Source organism: Rhinopithecus roxellana, chromosome 17 (genome assembly GCF_007565055.1).
Source record: "Rhinopithecus roxellana isolate Shanxi Qingling chromosome 17, ASM756505v1, whole genome shotgun sequence".
In the NCBI taxonomy this organism is placed as follows: Eukaryota; Metazoa; Chordata; class Mammalia; order Primates; family Cercopithecidae; genus Rhinopithecus; species Rhinopithecus roxellana.
Genome location: NC_044565.1, coordinates 50073077 through 50092670, shown reverse-complemented (window position 1 = coordinate 50092670; position 19594 = coordinate 50073077). Strand labels below are relative to the sequence as shown.

Sequence of the window (19594 nt, the reverse complement as noted above, 5' to 3'; positions counted from 1 at the left end):
TCATCATAAGTTCCTGGTTTCATGCCTAAAAGGTTTTGAAATTTTTTAAGATTTTAAATAAATTAGTAAGTACTTAATTGAAAAGTCATTTACCCCAAAATATTATTACATTTATATTTATTTAAAACAACAAGTTATGCTTTATTATCACCAAAAATTCCAACATAGACCATAGGATTATGAAATTATTCTATTTCATATCTTTATAAGTTATTTAGCATACATTCTAATTTTTTGTGCTCTAAATGAGGAGACTGAGGTCTACATAGATAAATAGTTTCTCTAAAATTCTAATTGCTGTGACTCTCTACTGCGGTTAGGGAGAGTTTTCAACGTTGGGCTGTATCTAGCAATACTCTCAGTGATGAAACTTAGTGTAATTTTTTTTAAGAATAAACTTCAATAATGCAACTTCTTTGGTATGAGAAACATTTAAATGTTTCTTATCAATCCATGAATCAAAGCTCTTATGACATTTTGAGGTTATCTCTGTTTACATGTACCCAGTACTCCTGGAATATTACACTTAGCAAATTCTTTTTAAAAAAAAATCAATTCTTCCGTGCTCAGATATCATTATGTTATAAATATTAGAAATAGGAAAGATTTTATCCATATTTATACAATTAGAGAATGCATGCTTGTTTGTTTTCAAATGACTTTATATGTAAAAAAAAAAAAAAAAAAAAAAAAAAAAAAAAAAAAAAAACCCTTGTGATGAAACAAGGAGGTAGAGGTGACAAAAATTGGTTTCTCTTCTATAATTATTTTGAGTTTATTCTTAATTCAAAGCCTGGTTCATTCTAGAAAAATAAAATTGATACACATTCATCAGAGGCTACTTGTGCCAATTTTTTTGAACTACCAAACGGACTTATTAGTAAGAAATAGAATTGACCAAACTTGAAAAGCCATTGATGAAAATGGACACTTAAATTCCCCATGATGACATGTTTTCTTTTTTCTCTTTAAAAAACTTGGTTTTCACTAAATAAAATGAAATGGTCATACCACAAAGCAAATGCAGCTATCACAAATCTACATAAATGACATGGACTCTATTTCACTGCACATTTTTCACATTTTCACAGCTGTGAAATCTGGAGGCACCTTATGCCAATTTACAATTATGTTCCACAAAGCATTTATTTGGCCTGACTAATTTATAAAATTGTAGCGTTTCTAAAGAAATACCACAATGGCATATTATAGTATGGCTTATTTTTTATACCCAGCGCCTAGTATAGTGTGTGGTAAATTGCAGTGGGTCAGTGAATGTGAAAGAGAGTTTCAATATTGTTAAGTGCATATTCACAGCTAAATTTTGGTGTCTTACAAGTTTTAATTGCTCAAAGAAAATATGACCCTCGGGAAAGGGAAGAAGTGGAGCTGAGTTAATGATTAAAACTAGTTTTCCAAGGGGCTCTGCAAGGGAAAGAAAGTTGACTAACGTATGTGTTGGGGAGCCATGCCCAGAGAGAGCCAACCCTTTCATGGGTGAAACACTCTTTAGGTTTCAGATCATTTTAGGGACTTGCTGGAACGGCTAACCACAAAGGTAACACTTACCAAGTTATTCAGGTTAAGTTCATCATTCAATTTCCTATTTTCTTTCTCCCAGAATCTCCTGGGTTTTGTTTAATGTTGGAGACAGATGGGGCTGACACATTTCAGGTGTTAGTTGATGACATTTTGGTTTTCCTAGGTTTTTTCCAAGTAGATTAAATCCAACAGTACATCACTTGTGTTTCCCAGCATCACAGTCTTTCTGTGGCTCCCTGATGCCTGAATCAAATATTTGATCTTTCAACCATACTTATGCTTCCTGCTCTGCCCACAAGTTCTCCCTTCGAACACCAGGCACCATCTGTTAAATTGATGTGAGGAGGAAATGAGAAACAGTTACATGAATGTTGCAACTGATTAGTTATCAAGTGATATCTAATTAGCTCATCTCTGATTATCATGTAATTAAAGATATCTATCATATGCCTAGCTCAACCCCAGCACCAAATAGTTCTTTTTGTCAGAAGTCAGGAAGGATAATACATCATCCCAGCTTTGCTTGAGAAGCAAGTCAGCTTCACAGCTCAGCAGGTTTTGCTTCAGTTCTTCCTCACTGGTGACCAATTGTCTGAGGCATCCCCTCTCTAAAGCATTGCATGAAATCTTTTCTCACATTTGCTCTGAAGTGGGAAGGGGAATGAGTAAGGACCGTGTTTCCTTTCTTGCTTTTCTATCACCCTGGCTTCAGCTTTTTGTATCTTGCTGAATAGAAAGATGATGTGAAGCTGGCTGTTCCCCTCTCCTTGGCTCCTGGGAGAGGGTCTCAAACTCTCTGTCTGCAAACCAGAGTGTCAAGAGGACAATGGAGGGTAACGATGGGAAAAGAGAGGCTCACTCTTCCTTTCTTCTTTGCATTCTTCTCAAAACTAAGGGAGGTGCTGGGGAGAGAGAGACCTGTAAGTAAGCACACAAGAAATGACTGCAGTGATGACAGGAATAGCTAACTGCTGTTGAGCAACACAGTTAGCAAGTAGTGACTATTTTAAATAGAATATACAACAGTGTAAGATATTATATATAACATGCATCTTTTATATGATAATATGATAATTATTTTAAAAATGAAGAAACTGAGGCTGGGAGAAGTTCACATGCCTTGACCAATCTGTAACTAATATGCAGGGAAGCAACTTGCAGACCCTGGTCTCTGCCTCCAGAAGCTCAACTGTGCCCTTAACAATCCGTAATAGTAGTTTGCCAACAGATATATTACGTATCTTTCTGAACCTCAGTGTTCCCATCTACAAACGAGGATGGAAATCCTTACTTCAAGGGGTTTTTGTGAGAATTATATAAGTAAATGTGTCTAAAAGTCCTGATTTTAATACATGACTCATGGATGTTCAGTTCCTTTTTACTTTAACCTGAATTTCTGTAGCTATCATAGTCTGATTTATGTAGCATATCTTTAAATGCCAACAATATGTCAGACACCAAGAATGCCATGATAAATAAGATATCCAGGAATCTTTCTTCAATAGCCCCTCGTCTAATGAGGGAGTGAAATATGTATATAAAATGAACATGGTACAGAAAGATAGATATCGTCAAGTAACTCTGAAATGTCTGGGAAACCTTAGGAAATCATGTAACAATTGAGATTGGTTCTGAAGGGTGAATAAGAGTTAATGAGGGAAACACAGGTGAGTAGAAGGATGTTTCTGTATAAAACGTGTCAAAGCATGATTATATGAAACTACATATTTAATTTTTACTGATTTTTAATAATTTAATGAGTTTCTGCAGCCATCACCACTGGGCATTTTTAGAACATTTCCAATACTCTCCAAAATTGCCTTGTACTGTCAGCTCCCACCTACATTACCAAATCACTGATCTGCTTTCTGTTTTTAGAGTTGCTTTTTTAGAAATTTCATATAATGAAATCACATTATGTAGTCTTTTAAATCTGACTTCGTTCACTTAGTATAATATTTTTGAGGTCCATTTGTGTTGCAGTAGATATGAGTAGTTCATTTATTTTTATTCCTGGACTGTATTCTGTATTTCATGTACCTACAGGTCACATGTGTTTATCCATTCATCAGTTGACAGACAATTGCATTATTTCTAGTTTGGAGTTAGGAAGAATAATGCTGCTATGTCATTCTGTGCACCTGTGTTTTTTTCTCTTGGGCAGATTTTTAGGACTGTAATTACTGAGTCATATATTATGTGTTTAACTTTTTAAGAAATATTAATATATAAATAATTTACCAAAGTTGCTGGATCCTTTTACCTTCTGTCTAGCATTTTTTAGTATTCTACTGTTCTATATTCACTTCAACTCCTAGTATCCGGTTTTTCAGTATAGCATTCTAGTAGGTCTCTAATGAAGACCATCGTGATTTTCATTAGCACTTCTTTAATGACGGTGCAGTCAAATGCATTTTCATGTGCTTAGTAATCATGTGTGTATATTTATATATACATGTTTATATACATAAGTATATATTAAATATGTATAAGTATGTATATAGAGGGGATATGAAATATTTATTAAAATCTTTCCTATTTTTTACTTCAGTTGCTTGACTTCATACTGTTGAGTTGCATTCTGAATATGTCTTTTATCAGATATTTGATTTGCAAATATTTTCTCCTTGTCTGTGCCATGAATTTTTATTTTAAGGTCATGTTAGTTGCAAAACTTTTATCAAATTCATTTGCCAAGTTTTTGTTTAATGAATGCTGTTTTTAATATCATATCTAAGACATGTTTGTTTTATCCAAAATTGCAAAGATTTCATTCTTTATTTTCTTCTAGACACTATATTTTTAGTTTTAGCATTTAGAAATATGACACATTTTGAGATAGTACTTGTATATGGTGTGAGTTAGGGATCTAAGATTACATTTTTTATTAAGACATCTCATTGCCCAGCATTATATGTTGAAAGCATGATTCTTTTCAAATTAGATTTCCTTGATACCTTATTTCCAGCCTCCCTATTGTATTCCTTGGATATATGTCTATCCTTAAACCAGTACCACAGTGTTTCTTGATGCTATCACTTGATATTAAATTTAAAAATTTGGGAGTGCAACTTCCCTAATTTTTTTTCAATTTTTTAATTCATACTAATTTACATTTTTACATAAATTATAACATTACTCTGTCAGTTTTTCCATAAAAATTCTGCTAGGCCAGATATACCTGTAGTCTCAGCTACTGGGAAGGTTGAAGCAGGAGGATCAGTTGAGCACAGAATTTCAAGGCTCTGGTGCACTATAATTGCACCTGTGAATAAACACTGCACTTTAGTGTGGGTGACATAAAAAGCCTGCTAGGACTGTGCTAGGGATTGCCTTGAATCTATAGATCAATTAAAGGAAATTTTCTATCCTAAAATTATTGAGTCCTTATTTATATCTTCTCGATTTTTCTTAGCAATATTTTGTAGTTTTCATGCAAAAGTATTCTTTTATTTTATTAAATTAATTCTTAGTATTTTATTATTTGTGTTATTGTTTAAGTAGAATTCATTTCTTTATTTGTTGTTAGTATGTAGAAATAATATTTTTTGTTGTTGATTTTGCATCCTGTGAAATTTCTGAACTCATCTATTTGTTCTAGTAGGGTTTTTAAGATTTTTTTTTTTTTTTTTTTTTTTTGAGACAGAGTCTCGTTCTCTCTCTGTTGCCCAGGCTGGAGTGCAGTGGCACAATCTCAGCTCACTGCAAGCTCTGCCTCTCGGGTTCACGCCATTCTCTTGCCTCAGCCTCCTGAGTAGCTGGGACTACAAGCGCCCGCCACCTCGTCCAGCTAATTTGTGTGTGTGTGTGTGTGTGTGTGTGTGTGTATTTTTAGGAGAGATGGGGTTTCACCGTGTTAGCCAGGATGGTCTCGAGCTCCTGACCTCGTGATCCGCCCTCCTCGGCCTCCCAAAGTGCTGTGATTACAGGCGTGAGCCACCGTGTCCGGCCTAAGATATTCTTTAGGATTTTCTACAAACATTATCAAGTCATCCACAAATAAATACAGTATATTGATTTTGTATCATATGAAATTAGTAAATGATTTATTTGTTCTGGTAGCTTTTAAAAATACATATTCTTTCTGCATGTATTATCTTTCTGCATGTATTATCACGTCTGTAAGCAAATACAATTTTCTTCCTTTTCAGTTTGGATTCCTTTAATTTGTGCCTTTATTAGAAACTTAGTAAAAACTTGAATAGGAGTAGTGGAAAAAGAAATATTCACTGCATTCCTTATATTATGTGGAAAGCACTCAATCTTTCACTGTAAAGAAAGATATTAGCTACAGGTTTTTCCCATATCCCTGTACCACTTAGAGAACATTAGCTTCTATTCCACATAAAAAGAAAAAGTTTTTATCATGAATAAGTGCTACCTTTTGTCAAATGTTTTCTGAATCTATTGAGATAATTATGTATTGTGCCCCCCCTTTATTCTATCAATACTTGTATTACATTGATTAGCTTTTATATGTTAAACTAACTTTGTATTTCTGAGGTAACTCTCACTTGGTCTTCAATTATAATCATTTTTACATACTGCTGAAATTAGATTGCTAATTTTTTGAGAACTTTCACATTTATGTTCAGGAAGGATATCGATGTATATTATTATTTTTTTTTTTTTTAGTGTCATTGTGGGGATTTTGTATCAGAGTTATACTGATCTTACGAAGTGAGTTGGAAGGGTTTTCTCCTTCTCTATTTTTTGGAATAGTTTGAGTATGATTGGTATTTATATTTACTCTTTAAATACTTGGTAGAATTCACCAGTAAAGACATTTACACCCTGGTCTTCTCTTTCCAAAGAGATTTTTACATTAAAGAGTTAATATATTTACTTCCGATAGGTCTATTCATATTTTCTATAAATCAGTTCTTGAGTCAGTTTCAGTCATTGATGTTTTTCTAGGAATTTTTTTTCCATTTAATATATGTTGTCATATTTTTGTCAAAAATGTGTCTCAATATTTTAAGGTATATGTAATGATGACCCTTCTTTCATCCCTGAAAGTGGTAAGTTGATATCCTCTCTTATCGACTGAATGTCGGTGTTCCCCTGAAGTTCCCGTGTTGAAATCTCATCCTCAGCGCGATGGTATTTAGAAGTAGGATCTTCGAAAGATAATTAGGCCATGAGGGTAGAACCCTCATAAATGGAATAAGTGTCCCTTATAAGAAGAGGGCAGAGAAGTGTGTAGCTCTTATTTCACCAGCGAATATAGGGAGAAGTTGGCCGTCTTCAACCCAGAAGAGAGTTCTCACAGCACCTGCTGGGACTCTGATAGTGGACTTTCAGCCTCCACAACTGTGAGAAATATGCTCCTGTTTTAAAGCCAACCAGTCTATAGTACCATGTTGCAGCAGTTTAAACTGACTAAAATATTCCTTTTTTTCATAGTCAGTCTAGCTAAAGTTTTATCATTTTAAAAAATATTTTTCAAAGTCAATGCTTGGTTTTATTAATTTTCTCTATTTTGTGTTCTATTTTATTTTCGTTCTGTTCCTTTATTAACTATTCTTGATACTCTGTTTGGATATAATTTGTTCTTCCATTTCTAGTTTCTTAATATAGAGCTTAGATTATTTGAGACCTTTCTTTGTGTGTGTGTGTGTGTGTGTGTGTGTGTGTAAAGCTATAAATATCCTTCTGAACATTGCTTCAGCTACAAACCATAATTTTATGTTGTTTTAGTTTCATTCAGTTAAAATTCCTTTCTAATTTTCTCTTTGGTATCTTCATTTATCTTTTTCTTACTTAGAAATGAGTTGTGTTATTTCCAAAACTTTGGAAATTCCCAAATTTTTTTTTCTCTTTTTGATTTCAAATGTATTCCATTTTGTTTAGAGAACATACTTTGCATGATTCCAATTCTTTCAAATTTATTTATAATTTTTTTGTAGAACATCATATGGTTTATCTTACCCAAAGTTACAGCAGTTTTTCACAAATAAACATTTCTGAATGTGTTGCTTTGATTTAGAAAATTTCCAGAGCTTTGAAATGATTGTTTTTGACAATTTATTTAATTCCCACTTGCTTTTGGGGGAGAGAGGTTTGCCTATCTTATTACTCTGCAATAGCCAGAAGTCCAACCTCAATTAAATTATGTAATTTAAAATTTTATAGGGCCTTGATGTTTGACTGGCATTTGATTTTTCCCGGTAGGTGGTAAGCTCTTTAGATTCATATTCATCTTTGTGTTTTACATGGCACCTATCACAGAGTTCACAAATTCCTTAACTTCAGTGATTGACTTTCAAATGCACTTTTCCATTAGAAAACTCACTGAATGACTGAACAGATTCATACGAAATGACAATTTTAAAAAGATCTCATATTATTCTTTCTTTCATTGATCAAAAAAGGAATCTCCACCATTTTAACATTCATCGATTAGAAAGTAATAATTTGTTAAGAGGTTTATCAAAACACTTGTTTTAATGCTAGAAAACTGTTGAGTGAAGATCAGCATAGCACTCTCAGTACGCACTGCATCAAGTTTAAAGGGATATTACCAATTTCTGCTGGGAGCATTTTAACAACAGGCAATAGCTGTAATAGTAGCAAACTTAAATCTGATACTACTTTTTACAGTATATGTTTTAGGATAATGGCTCATAAAGCACAGAGCCTAGAGGACCCATTTCCAAGCCAAAGTGGGAGGTGGGGCTCACTAGGGCTGTATTATTGTTTACTTTTATATTTGAGTCTGAGTTATTACTTTCAGATGTTTGTAAGATCCACCTTTGCTTCTCTCACTCAGGCTATTTATAAAAGTTTCCCTGTACAGTTTTATCTAATCTCCGGTAATATATATGCTGAATTCTTTAATCTTTTTGACTTTCTCATGATAAAAAGTCACACACTTTAATTCCATTTTCAGCAAAAAAATAATTCAATTAAAGTTGTACACAAAAATTATTCAGAGAAAAGTATTCAGAGAAAAATTGCCTTTAATTTTAACCTCATTTTCCCTAATGACACTGGTGAAAATAAAATAGGGTGAAATCAAGCTAATTAACTACATATGTAAATAAAATCATGCCTGTTCTTGAGACTCTTGGTCAGATAGCAGATTTACTGGTCTCACAGTTAGTAACCGTGCTCCTTAGGGTGACAGAATGGAAACAGTCCCTCATTTAGTCTAGCCAAAATTTCCATAGTAAATTAATTTGCAGATGCTGTTCGTAAAATAGTGTTGGAGAATGTATTAGTGACCTTATATAAGTCCATTATGTTTTATTATGTTTACAGAAACAATAAAGATGTAATACTAAACAAAGATAAAAGCAGAGGAGTTGTATTACTTTTAAAATAATATTGGCTGGGCGTGGTGGCTCGCACATCTGTTAGCTCAACACTTTGGGAGGCCAGGAGTTTGACATTAGCCTGAACAACATAGTGAGATCCCGCATCTATTGAAAAAAAATTAGCTTTGCCTAGTAGTGCATGCCTGTTGTCCTAACTGCTGGAGAGGCTGAGGCAGATGGGATTGCTTAAGCCCAGAATTTGGAGATTGCAGAGAGCTATGATTGCACCACCTGCACTGCAGCCTGGATGACGGGGCAAGACCCTGTCTCTAAAATAAAGAAGCCTGGCACTGTGGCTCACATCTGTAATCCCAGCACTTTGGGAGGCCAGCGTGGGTCAATCAACTGAGGTCAGGAGTTCAAGAGCAGTCTGGCCAAAATGGCTAAATCTGGTCTCTACTAAAAATACAAAAATTAGCCAGGTGTGGTGGCACGCACCTGTAATCCCAGCTACTCGGGAGTCTGAGGCATGAGAATCACTTGAACCTGGGAGGCGGAGGCTGCAGTGAGCTGAGATTGTTCCACTGCACTCCAGGCCTGGGTGACAGAGCAAGACTGTCTCAAAAAAAAAAAAAAAAAAAAAATATATATATATATATATATATATGTAATTTACTTATTTATTTATATTTAATTACCTAATTAATAAAATATTATTGATGAGCATTATGTTATTAATTTCCATTTATAGTCTTGCTTATTAAAATTATTTAGAATAGTTTTCTTCACAATTCCCATTTCACCCTTTGTTTTGAGGTGATGTAAACAATATCTCTACTTACATAGTTTTTAACTCATAAGTTATCTGACTGGTTCTCCAGCTAATATCAATAGTTTTAAAACTATTTCTCTAATGTCTTCATCACACATGCCAGTTGTTACCATAATCCCAGAGACGCAGAGAACCAGCTGTAAATGGTAAGAATGGTCTTACAAAGTGATGATTTAAACTTTTCATAGCTTGGGGGGTTATTTCTCAAACCTCCACCCTATTCCTGGGATATGGCCTTCTTCTGCCTGTGATATCTTTGTACCAAATCCCATTACTTCCATGGGCACATTTTTCAAAAACCAGAGAGAAGTTCACAGATTCTGGTCTTCTTCACCTCATTTCTTCCAACACTATTGGTTCAAAATCTCTTCTCTGATTGTAGTTCTCAGGAGAAAATTTTCATCTGTCTTTACTAAATTCAACTCTTAGGTTTTTTGTTTTGTTTTGTTTTTCCTTTTCAAAATAATGAAAACATCTACAAACATTTTCAGTTCACCGTTTGTACCACTTGTGCATATGATAAAAATCCCCAGGTTTTTAAAAAGTTATATAAAAATAAACTCACTTACACTAAAATTGGTAATTTGGAGTTTCATTGATTGAATAGGGATTATTTTAGACGTGGATGATGAATACAAGCACACCAAAATTCCAAGGATTGCTATTAGTAATATAGTTCATATTTTTGAAAACTCTGAATTTTATATACATTTAAATGCTTGCTTTCTCTTCCTGTATTCCCTCTATAACACTAATAAATAAAGTATTTAAATGAAAAATGCCTTTTATTTAGATTACCATTTAAATTTGTATCTAGTTCTGTCTTCCATTCACATTTTTCTGTAAAACTCATGAAACTTTCTTAGCCAGAATCTCACAGCAGTTTTAGCAACTTTTCTATAAAACAAAACAAATAAATAGACAAACAATAAAACTTCACAAATTTTAATGGGGCCATACAAACTCTAAGAGTTGAAAAGACATTTACACTATCTAGTCTATTATCTAGTTTTTAAAATCCGCCAGAGGTTATATGTTTTGCTCTAAGTCACACTGCTGGCTAAATTAGAAAAACAGCTAGAATTCTGGCATTCTGACCATGAATCCAGGGCTCCTTCCGACTGAATTTGCAGTTCTGGCTTTGAATCCAAAAAGACTAAGTGATATCCTGGAAATATATCAGATCTGCAGAAATGTGCGTGACTTCAATGAAAATATTTGTTCAGGTTGTGCAGGGTGGCTCACGACTATAATCCCAGCACTTAAGGAGGCAGAAGCAGGAGGATAGCTTGAGCCCAGGAGTTAGAGACTAGCCTGGGCAACATAGCAAGACCCCAGTCTCCACACAAAGGAAAGCAAAAACAAAACAATAAAATATTTGTTCAGAGGGCAAGGAGCAAAAGATATTGGTGAACTCCTTTCCTTTGGAAATAACGTATTAAGTATCTTGTATATTTTCACCCAGCATTGGTATGTCATGATTCATCTGGTGCTAAATAAGTTAGATTGGTGCTAAGATGCACACGGTGAAGCTTAAAGAAAACATGAAAAGGACATCATGTCTTTCCAGGCAAGGAAGCTCCATTTCGTCCATGAATGGTGCTTTGAGCCTCTAGATACATTCATCTCTCTCATTGCTTTAGCTACAAAAGGTCTGTTATTGGAGGATTGTCCCAAAAAGTGTAAGGCACTGTTTAATGAAGGAGAACAGGAACAACTTGATCGCATTCCTCTGCCACTAACACTTTGCTCTGGTTATCTCTGTGGAATTTTTTCCCAAGAAATCCTTTGACTGAATGTGGAGGAACAGAGGGGAAGGACTTGGGGACTGTTGTGGCAGAGGAGTCCCGCCTCTGCAGGTTTCGCCCACACTATGGAGATGCTGTGCAGCCAGAGGTGAGGGTGTCCTGGCTTCCACGCCCACCACCATATTCTCCTGTCCCTTGCAACCTGGTCTTCCTGCTGTGGCTACTAAAGTCTGTTGCCTCCCCGCTCATCGCTGCTCCTCACACACGTGAGGTTTTGGAAGTTGTCATGCTGGATATTGTTAAGTTGTTGATCCTTCCAAGTGCAGCTGCTGCTCTACCATTTATAAAAGGCCAGGAAGACTCCGTCTCCCTTTGTCCAGCACATTCTGATTGTGGTCAATCCCAACAGAAACACATGTAGTGAAATGAAGGCCGGGTATGTGGGTCTTTTCCTACACTGCAAAATGGATTCATTGTTCTGTGGAATTTGAGCCTGACCAGGACAGCAGGACTTAGAAGCCCCAGGACTGAAAATAAACTCCACAGTCTTTCAGATTCACAGGGGTCAGGACAGGAGGAGACCTAGAAGAATCTCATGTTCCAAAGACAAACTCTCCTGCCACCAAATACCCACATTCTCGGAAGTCGACAGTATTTGGATATCTCCCAGTGCCTGACTAGCTTGCATATCACATCTGGGCGTGGTGTTGCCCCAGGGCTAAGACAAACTCATGGTGGGGAAGTCCTGGGACACCGAAGTGTTCAAGAAATGTCTTTTCTTATTCAGGAATTATTCCCCTATCAAATCCCAGGAGTTATCTTGGGAGTCAGGCAGAAATTGAAGTCCCATCATCACGACTGCCTTCACAACCACCACTGCCACAACCGGTCATCAGAATGACTTGCCCAGGGCCACACAGCTGAGCCATTCCAGGCCAGGACAACCACGCAGGCCCCTGACTCTGGGCCCTGTGCTCCCTCCTCTTCACATCGTAAGTTAAAGGGACATTTGTTATTTTTAGATGATCCAAGGGCGGATCTATAGGAAGATAGTTGAGAAAATATGCATTAGGCCAAATTTTATAAGTATAAATTGATTAAATAATATAATAAAAATTTAAATATATATTCAGAGATATACATGAGAAAGAGAAACAGAGATGATAGAAATGATGAAGACAGAGACAAGGTAATATGACTCTAGGAGACCAGGGAAGGTCACAGATCTCAAAACATGACCTCTCAAACTGCTGGCTGCAGGTTGTAATTCAATTATTCATTCAGCAAGAATGTATTTATCAAGTCCTTAAGATTAAAGTGGTAAACATGATTCAGTTCCAGCCCTGGAGAAGTTCAACATTTGGAAGGAGCAGAGGCTAGTATTAAGTATCGTGGATGCCTAGAGGAGAAAGAGATATCTTCTATTTTGGGCATAGACATTGGTGAAAATCCCAACTTTATCAGTAAAATGTATCATTTTTAAATGTTGTCAATCATTCATCTCTATGTATGGCAATGAAGGACAAAGACTCTGGATGAAGTATAGCAAGAGAAACTATTATAATAGAGCCTTCAAGAAGGAATAAAGCTTGGGATATGGGAAAAGATAACATGAGCATAGGAGAGAAAGTGCTGGCTCTCAAAGCAAATTTTATTCATTTGTATGAAGGTCTGACAGGACTATGAAGATGAGTCATGAAGATAAGGGTGAGTCACCAAGTTTTCAAAGATAACTTTGAAACACATCTCAAGTTTTATAGAAAAACCATACTCTAGTGCAATAATGGAGTCAATAGGTCCCTGGTTCAATACAGCAGGTCTAAGAGCATACTTAATATATTCATTAAGTAAACATTTATTGAATAGATCTGATATATCAAGAACATGACCAGCATGAATGTAAAGGGATGAACAAGACATAATAACTGTACTTATGAGATTCAATGTGTGGTGGCCAAGCCAATAGTCTAGGGGCTAAAACTAACCTTTGTTCAATCTAGGACTCCAGGACAAGATGCCCATCATGGAAAGCAGTTGTGTTTGCCTTCCCACAGTGAAATGTGGTCATACATACAGGACACGGTTCATGTCTCCTAAAGTGGTGATAGATGATGACTAAGGTTTCTGTGTCTCCATGTTAATGCATCTTCCTGTTAGGCATCTATCACTGTCAGCATCAATTGAATTTTTTCTGAACTTGCCATGTATCCATCAATACTTCTGAGCATTGCCTGCCACTGCCTACTCTTCTTTCACCATTATGTTTCATTATTATGCCCTGCATCCTACTACCTAAAATCCCCTGAGACTTGCTTTCTCTATTTATTGCAACAATGTCACTGCCACCGCCCAAGTCCAGGCCCTAGTCATATGGCTCACACATTATCAGCCACAGCCTTCTTGCTTGCCCCCTCCCTCTGAGTCTCATATCGCCAAATATATCCAAGAAACGGTTGCATAAATGATCTTTCTAAACAGCATACCTAATCGTATTTCAGCCCTGATGTAAATTCACCAGAGACCTCTTCTTCTCCTGTCTCCTCTCATACACCCTAGCTTGAGTGTCCCGTGCATACTCTCCATCCCAGCACATGGCTTTGTGGACAGACTACTCTGGTCTCATCACCTCCATGCACCATTCTCTCCAGTTTTCCTTCAATATTTGCTGTTCCTTGCTCATTGGCCTTTATACAGGCCATTTACACAACTAGAATGCCCTTTCTTCTCCTTCATCCAGCAGCTGACACCTACTTCTACATCAAATCTAAGAACAGCTCACTTCTCTCAGAAGTTTTTCCCCTACTGGCTAATTTAAATGATTACAGGCTTACATGATATCCAAGTGGATAAGGTTATTATAAGTTTTCCTCACTGCTTTGTATTTACTACTTTATTTCTCTGGCTTCCCACTAAATAGTCAAAAAGTAGTTGATAGAGGGAATAAAGGGTAAACAAATGAATGAGAATCTTGTCATCTCTCCTCCCTTGTTTTGCTTTAGTTTATTTTCAAATTGGAGAAGTGAAAAAAAATGATTCCTTAAAAACAAACTAAAAAATGCCCTTAAAAATGAGCAGAGAAATTCTACCCCTCGAATCCCACACTACTCTAGAAAGCTGAGAAAATGTAAGTGTTCATTGTTTGGAGGAATACTCTCTTCCTTTTCCTGTCTCCAGTGGCTCCTTTTCCTGAAGAAGGTCAATGGACCGCATGGGGCCATTCAAAGCCAGCCAAGGTCACATGGATGGGGTTTGCTGGCTTCATCTCAGAGGATCTCCGGTTGAGTTGAATAAAGTTGCAACTTTATACATTTGGCTCATGCAAAGTATTTTTAAAATAAGACTCTTCCATTTGAATTTCAAAACTTATGCATATAGGACTTCCCCATTCCCCAAAGACTCTTATTTCTAGCTGAGTTCCAACATCACTTGTGCTCACAGGACGCATAAAACAAATTATCCTTCTGGTCCACACCCTGAATTTCACAGAATTAGACAGTTTTCCTGTCTCCTAGGAAGATGCAAAATTTATTACATCCAGTTCTCAGAAATACATCCAGTTAAGCAAGTCATTTTCTACTTTGTATCATTCTAATTCCTACTGGTACTTCTTGAAGCCTCCAATGAGGCAAGTCTTCATAATAACTTTAATAAAATCTTACTACCCTATATTTTCCTCATGTTACTGAGCCATGATGAACTGCAATGTAACTGAGTGAAATGGAGAGTCGGTTGAGGTGGGCATGGTAGGGAGGCATCGATGTGCTTTCTGTGCTCTCTTGTTCAATTATCCTGCAGGGGAATTCTCTAATCATAGCATATTCAGCTTAAATAATAGAAAAAATGGAAAACTTTACCTAGAGAGGGTGAATGAATCATCTCATACAATAATTTTGCTTTATAAATGAAAAAAAAACAAACAGAGAAAGTAATTTGTCTGTGACTACAGTCACTGGCAGAGCTAGATGCAGGATCTTGACTATAAGTATTAATATCACTAATTTGAGAGGTCCAGGAAGATCCTAACATCCTGAAAAGAATGTTCTGGGAGATATGTATGCATAGTAAGGATTTTGGCTTCATCAATTTCAAAAAGCTCAAGAAAGTAAAAAATGTTGAGAGTTATATTCAAAGATCCTGTAAGCTCAAGGAGTCTCTTATTCTACAAAACATTCTTTGCACCTGTGTTATCTCTAGTATAAGTTCAGAAGAAGAAGAAAAATAAAATTTTCCTTTTTTCCCCCAAACAGAAGTCTTATTTAAATTGAATTTCTTTCTTCCTTAGAACTTATAGATAAGCTTTTGCACGAAATAGTTCAAGGAACTTTAAGTTTTTAAATAGATTCACAAGTAAGTTTTATTTCTACCTTCCTTCAAGAAAATACGTAGCAGTATTCAAATCTTTGTGACCATCAAATTTTACCATATTAGGAAATTTTTGTCTAACAGTAACTCTATTAAGTGCATTACCCAGAAGACCACAAAATTCCTAATATACCAGTCCAGATAGACTCATAGCATTCATAGCATTATAGCTAAAGCTGAAATGACCTCAATTCCCATCTAGTGAAAGTCTCCACTGTTAGAAATAACAATGACTTCCAAAGGGGAGTGACTTGGAGAAGAGTATATTGTAGCTAGTGGCCAAGGAGCCCAGGACTCCAAAAAAAAAAAAAAAAAAGAGGCCGGGTGGGGGCATTATATGAGTTTCGGGACTCATGATGTTAATGCTTCTTGGTACTCCTTCAACATTGGTAAAACATATAGTAGGCATTAGGTGAGGTTCAGGCATGGACCATGATATCATGGATGGAGAGACAAACAAAGAACTGTTCCTCTCCTTGGACTCATAAATGAATGAGAGAAAATAGGCTTCTTCTAGAACATCTATTGATATATGAAGTGTCTCAATTTTCAATATGTGTCTCTACAATGACCCAGATGTTCAGAACAACTTTCATTAAACCCTGCTAACTCAGATTCAGTTTGCCCCCAGAGACCATGATAAAGATGAGGACGATGGTTGAGTATATATTGTTGGTAACAAGAAACAGTAGTTTTATACACTGAAGTCACCTAACATCTCACTTTTTTTATCTTTATAGGTCAAAAGTGCTTTCATCCAGTGGAAATAATGACTTCATATTGCAGAAAAAAGGAAAGATGACATTTGGTTTGCTTTATTAAAGACTTTGTCTATTAATTATAAATGAACCTTTGTACACGGTCACTGAGAGGGAAAGTGTAATGTGACTTTTATATCCAAGAAAGCATGAAAACATCAACATGACTGTTGGCCCTGTGAGATGGAGGTCTCAAATCTGTAGTCTGGTTAACCCTCTTCCTTTAATGTTGCTTTAATGTTTTCTCTTTATTTAACTATTATTTACAAAGCCTCTTGCACCTCAGGTAGTCTGCAGAGGCTAGAAAATCAGAGATGAATAAAACTTGATGCATATCTTCAAAGTGCACAGAGAAGGCTGGAACCAGTGGTGAATCTTTGCACAATGAAGAGGGAGGTGGTCCTACCTGGGAGTGTGCTGGGGAAATTCTGTGCATGAATGTGTGAGGGGTTCTGTAAGAATCACCACCTGCTCACCAAATCCTACCACATCCTGTAGCTCAGGTAAATTCTCCAAATGTATCTAGGATACCTGGATGATATTGAGGAAAATTATAAAAGAATGCTGGAAAGCAATTATATATGCAATTTTGTGCTACTCAGATACCTTCTTACATTAGACTCCGGAGTAAATTAACCAGGGGCAGTTTGCAGAACCCCTGATTTGAGATAAAATGTTGTAGCCACTAGCACTGCCTCTCATGCCCCAATTGTGAAAAGTTCTCTCATGTTGCAGAAGATGGGAGAGCAGTGTCTGATGGCAGTATGCTATAGGAAGTCATGCAGGCTGGTATGGTTATAACCAGAAGCCGGGTCACACACAACCAGGTGGTGAATACTCATCAAAACAGGAACAACCATGGCTTGACACTAAGGAGCCTCTGAGTGGAATAAGAGTAATCATCGCAATCTTACCAAGTTCAGAGGTCAGCACACAGTGATCTTGATTTCAGCCAGAGCTATACATCATTCAACCAGCCACTGATCATGCCTCATTTTATCAATGCTGAGAGCAAAGAAATTCTGCCCATCATAAAAGACAAGGCCCTATCTGAAGATTTTAAAATCTAGTTTGGATACCAATCTAGGAAAAAAGTAATATCTCCCAAATATCCTTTCCCCTTCCTTGAAATCTCTCTTGTTCCTCTTCTGATTCTTGTTTCTTTCTGCCTTTCTATTCTAATGATTTTCCCTAATTTTACACCCAGGAATAATTATTATATTAATTGTTTCTATTATAATAAAAGCTAACATTTTTCTAAGTGCTTACTTTGCACCAGACTCTGTCTGAAAAGCTTTGAGCATATTGGTCCATTTAATCCCCATAATAAAGTTAGAAACTATTTTAACCAGTCATATATTTTACTTCCAATATGAATCATTTGGAAGTAAATGACTTGCCTAAAGTCACATAGTGATTAAGCAGGGGAGCTGGCCTTCAGATCCTGCAACCTCACCTTAGAGCTTGATCCCATAAGGACTACTGTCCTCTCTGCTCACTGCCTTGTCCTCACACCCCAATTTCATCACACATGTGTTACAGCTGACTCCAACAGGAAATTCAGCTTCTCTTTGGCCCATATGATATTTAAAATACCTCTTAAAGGTTTTGCCTTTTGTGTGACCTCTGCCATTTTTGATGGTCCCAGGAATGGCCGATATGACTCTCCACTCTGCTTGGCTCAAGGTTGACTTTTTGTGACTCAAGATTGAGTCACCAATAATGTCTTTGTGAACTGTCCATAATAAAAATTAGGAGGGTCTTTAGAAAGATGTGGCTTTTATTAGGTTTAAGAATGACAAAATATTAAAATCAGACCTAAATTACTGTTCATGTTATAATTTAAATTTTGGGAGATGTGGTAGGGGCTCCACCATCTAATCTAAACTATTTCTCTCCAATTGAAAGAGGAAACTTTTTGCAATCCCAAATGGCTAATTTCATGATACTACAGAGAGCCTTATGCCTTCTTTTTATGAATAGACATACGGTAGTCACAATGATGCTGGAAGACTTAGGTCCATCTGAGTTTCAAACACATGGCCAAGTAAAATGGGAGAAAACGTTTTCTGGATCCACCTACCCCAGGAAGGGGGCTCATGAATGTGAGAAATGTTTCTGAGAGAATTAGCTAATTAGCAAAGCAACCAAAGAGTAGGTGGCCAGGCTCTCTGGCAACAAGCCAAATCCCTGAAAGAATCATTCACACTTAACACTGGAGAGGTCATCAAGTCCAACCTTCCAAATTTACACCCTCTTACTCAGTATGATCATTTCCTCCTGGATCTTAGGAATCTTCTTCTCTAGCTTCAGCTTGAGAAAACAATAGCAATGAGATGTTTACCAACTCCTATGCCCACCTGCTCTCTTTCTGCCTTTAGTTGTTGAAGATTTATCCATCAATAACTACATATAATAGGTGATATGTAGATGAAATCCGACTCTCTAAGGATTCCATCTGCTTGTGATGATGGGTATGTCACACCTCCCTGTATTTTCTGAAAGACAGACATTCACTTTGTCAAACAGTCCTTCCTACCATGTTATGTCTAAAAGGATCTCACCAGGGCTGCTATGCTGTCATCTTTAACTTCATAAGCTCTTCTGTTATGCATCTTCTACCAGTTTGTAAGGCCTCTGGAGACAAATAGCAGACCCTCGGTTTCTTTCTGTTACCTACAGTGCCCAGCAAAAAGTTTGCCTCGACAGATTTGTCTTAAAACCAACACGGTAGAGTAAGAAGTTCCCTATCTCAAGATCTAGATGCTAATTCTGACTCTAGCTCTGGATGGATAGCTATGAGTAAGTCTCTTGCATTTCTTGACTTTGTATAATATTTCAAAGACTAGAAAATCAATGAAGATTGGAAAAGCAAGAGACTTACCCACAGATTTTAATGGTAGAGAAGGAGATGGTGAAGACAGTTATGTTAAATGTTCTCTGTGAACAAATTTCAGGGTCACTGAAGTCAGTATATGTGAAGTCTGGTTTTGAATCTTACATCTGCAACTTACTAACTGCAAATAAAATGATAATCTCCCTGAATCTCATTTTCCTCAGTTTTAAAATCAAAATATTTGTAACATTTATGAC

At 36.4% G+C, this 19594-nt stretch overlaps 1 long non-coding RNA gene across 2 annotated transcripts; it reads right to left on the bottom strand.

Annotated features, from left to right (window-relative positions):
* Positions 1-10403: 10403 nt before the first annotated feature.
* Positions 10404-18970, bottom strand: LOC104659043. Of its 2 annotated transcripts, none has more exons than XR_747537.2 (3): positions 18862-18970; positions 17958-18236; positions 10404-10530 (listed from the first exon to the last, which is right to left on the bottom strand). It is a non-coding gene; the product is annotated as an uncharacterized LOC104659043 (long non-coding RNA). The 2 variants fall into 2 exon arrangements; XR_747536.2 differs by lacking the exon at positions 18862-18970 and adding an exon at positions 16988-17032 and having other exon boundaries at positions 17958-18076.
* Positions 18971-19594: the final 624 nt, after the last annotated feature.